Raw genomic sequence first — 3,593 nt, forward strand, 5'->3', positions numbered from 1 at the left:
ACAGTGAAGACGGCACAGCATGGGCTTCAAAGCAGGCTAGGGAGCTGAGCATACACCCAGAGACTGTGCCAGGGTTGTGTTATCTGTATTGAAGCCTGCACTGCTCTGTCTCCACTGCTACGTTACTTGCACTAGTAGGATTCAAGCTAGCTTGGGTAGGCTAACCTGTGTACAGCTTTTGCTGTGTAGACATACCCTTAATGATTTAGAACAAGGGACTGGAAGCCAGAAGTCCTGGGTTCTAATTCAGCTCTGCCAATGAGTCACTAAGGGTAAGTCTACACTGCAAAAAAAGACCCCAGCAGTAAATCTCAGAGCCCAGGTCAACCAACTCAGGCTCATGGAGCTCACGCTACATGACTAAAAATAGCAGTGCAGACATTTGAGCTTGTGCTGGACCCTGGGCTCTGAAACCCAGCGAGAGGGAGGTTCTCTAAAAGAAGGCTGAGGGGAGATATGATTGCTCTCTATAAATACATCAGAGGGATAAATACCAGGGAAGGAGATGAGTTAAGTTAAGCACCAATGTGAACACAAGAACAAATGGACATAAACTGGCCATCAACAAGTTTAGGCTTGAAATTAGATGAAGGTTTTTAACCATCAAAGGAATGAAGATCTGGAACAGCAGAGGAGCAGTGGGGGCAAACAACCTAACTGGCTTCAAGACTGAGCTTGATAAGTTTATGGAGGGGATGGTATGGTGGGACTGCCTACAATGGCATGTAACTGATCAGTAACTGCTAGCAGCAAATATCTTCAATAGCTAATGATGGGACACTAGAGTTACTACAAAGTAACTCTGAGTTGCTACAGAGAATTCTTTCCCAGGTGTCTGGCTGGTGGGTCTTGCCCACATGTTCAGGGTCTAACTGATCACCATATTTGGGGTCAGGAAGGAATTTTTCCCCTGGGTCAGATTGGCAGGGACCCTGTGCGTTTTTCGCCTTTTTCGTCACCTGCAGGTTTAATCTAGTGTAAGTGGTGAATTCTCTGTAACTTGAAGTCCTTAAACCATGGTCTGAGGACTTCAGTAACTCAGCCAGAGGTTAGGGGTCTATTACAGGAGCAGGTGGGTGAGGTTCTATGGCCTGCAATGTGCAGGAGGTCAGATGAGATGATCATGATGGCCCCTTCTGGCCTTAAAGTCTATGAGTGTCAGCCTGAACTCGGATGCCTAAACTACTATTTTTAGCAGTATCATGTGAGCCTCAGTCAGTTGACCTGGGCTGTGAGACTCACTGCCACAGGTCTTTTCTTTTTGCAATGTAGACATACCCTAAGTGACCTTGAGCCAGCATCTTAATCTCTCTGTGATTCATTTTTGTTGTTTATAACATGACTAGCAGTTACCTCCCTTGCAATGGTTTTGTATGGCTTAATTTTTTAATTTTAATTAATGGAGATATCCCATCTCCTAGAACTGGAAGGGACCTTGAAAGGTCATCAAGTCCAGCCCCCTGCCTTCACTAGCCCGACCAAGTACTGATTTTGCCCCAGATCCCCAAATGGCCCCCTCAAGGATTGAACTCATAACCCTGGGTTTAGCAGACCAATGCTCAAACCACTGAGCTATCCCTCCCCCCATTGCTATTATTGTTTCTATTATGGTAGCACCCAAAGGCCCCAATCAGTATCAGGACCCCATGGGGTCAGGTACTGGACAAAGATGGGCCCTGATCTTGCAACCTATTCTCTGTGAGCAGATCCCTACCCTGACATGGAGCCCCATTGACTTCAGGACAATTCCATGCATGAAAAGGGTCCACCCATGCAGAACAGCTTGCAGGACTGTTGTGAAAAACCGGTGAAAATACGAGGTGCTGCACCAAGTAGTCTGGAATTTGCATTAGAGGTAAAGCAAAGTCTAAAATACCTATTTATCAGATTACAATCTACAGCAGTCATTCTTCAACTTTTGCATTGGTGACCCCTTTCACACAGCAAGTCTCTGAGTGTGACCCCCCATAAATTAAAAACACACTTATTTTATATTTAACACTATTAAAATGCTGGTGGATGAAGCGGGATCTGGGAGTGGAGGCTGACAGCTTGCAACCCCCACATAATAACCCCCAGTTTGAGAACCCCTGATCTACAGGTATCCTGGCCCAGTTACTAGTTAAAGAAAAGGAAAGTGCAGATTATGTGTTCAGTACACTATTCTAATACTTGTAAAAAAAAAAAACACTGAAATGGATGTATGAGCCATTGATGAGTAAGAGAGAAAAATGGCCCCTCTCTCTTCCTGTCTGGAATAAATTTAAACCTTTATTTTCTTAATAATATTTCACACTTATGTAGCAGCTTTCATCTTTATTTTGCAAACATTACTGAATCTTCACAACATCCCTAGCAATATATCTGAGCATTGCTACCACCTGTCAGGGATGATCTAGATAATACTTAGTCCTGCCATGAGTGCAGGGAACTGGACTAGATGACCTCTCGAGGTCCCTTCCAGTCCTTTGAGTCTCTTATTCTATCCCCATTTTGCAGATAATCAGAGGCAGAGAAGTGACTTCTACAAGGCCACAAAAGAAGTCAGTGTCAGACTCAGATTTATTTCTTACACGAAGCTGTTGTTAAGGAAGGGAACAGGGAGCTTTTACTGCAAGTTTCTTGACTTTTCATCAGTTTTATTCAAATCCCTTTTCATTATCTCGACAACGGGTTTTACTTTTAATAAACAGATTTACTTACCACTGCTACTAACAACTTAGATTTTTAAAACGGAAAAGCCTTTAAAATTCAGATTCACCTTTCACTTTATATGCAGTGTATTTATCTTTTGAACTGCACTCAACTGGGACAATGAAAAACTCATTGTCACTCTCTAGTCAATTTCATTTTTTTTCGATTTTTCAGGAACTAGCCCAGTGCTGCAAAGGTTGTTGTTGCACTTGTTTAAAAACAACAGAGAGTCCTGTGGCACCTTTAAGACTAACAGATGTATTGGAGCATAAGCTTTCGTGGGTGAATACCCACTTCGTTGGATGCATGTGGGCATTCACCCACGAAAGCTTATGCTCCAATATATCTGTTAGCCTTAAAGGTGCCACAGGACTCTCTGTTGCTTTTTACAGATCCAGACTAACATGGCTACCCCTCTGATACTTGTTTAAAAACAGTTTCCATTGTAGTTTTTAAAAAATAATGCATAGAAACATGTCTATTGGTCTAAGGTGTTATGAAAAGCTTGACAACCCTAAATGTAGGGTCACCTTTAAACCGATGGTGTCTTTTTAATTGCAAAAGCTATGGCATTCTACTTGCACGGGGGTGTTAAACAGTGCAAATTGCCCTTTAAAACTTAATTTTAACCTGCCTACACGGCATCATCCTTTTCACACATCCTACCTGGTGACAGTGACGTTACACGGAACCTATACCTGCCAGATGACTCTTCTTTTCCATGCATAACAGCTACAAGGTTTTAAAAAAATAAAAGCACTGCAGCTGCCCTAAAAGGAAAGAGGAAGCTAGAACTTTGAAGTGTCGGTCAGAGAATCTTGTCCTGCCCCATGATGCTTCTTCCTGTCTCAGTTTGTGAATTTCCACCTTCCCCTATTCTCCGTTTATAATGCAGCACA

The sequence above is a fragment of the Chrysemys picta genome, unplaced genomic scaffold, assembly GCF_011386835.1.
Source record: "Chrysemys picta bellii isolate R12L10 unplaced genomic scaffold, ASM1138683v2 scaf5, whole genome shotgun sequence".
Classification (NCBI taxonomy): domain Eukaryota; kingdom Metazoa; phylum Chordata; order Testudines; family Emydidae; genus Chrysemys; species Chrysemys picta.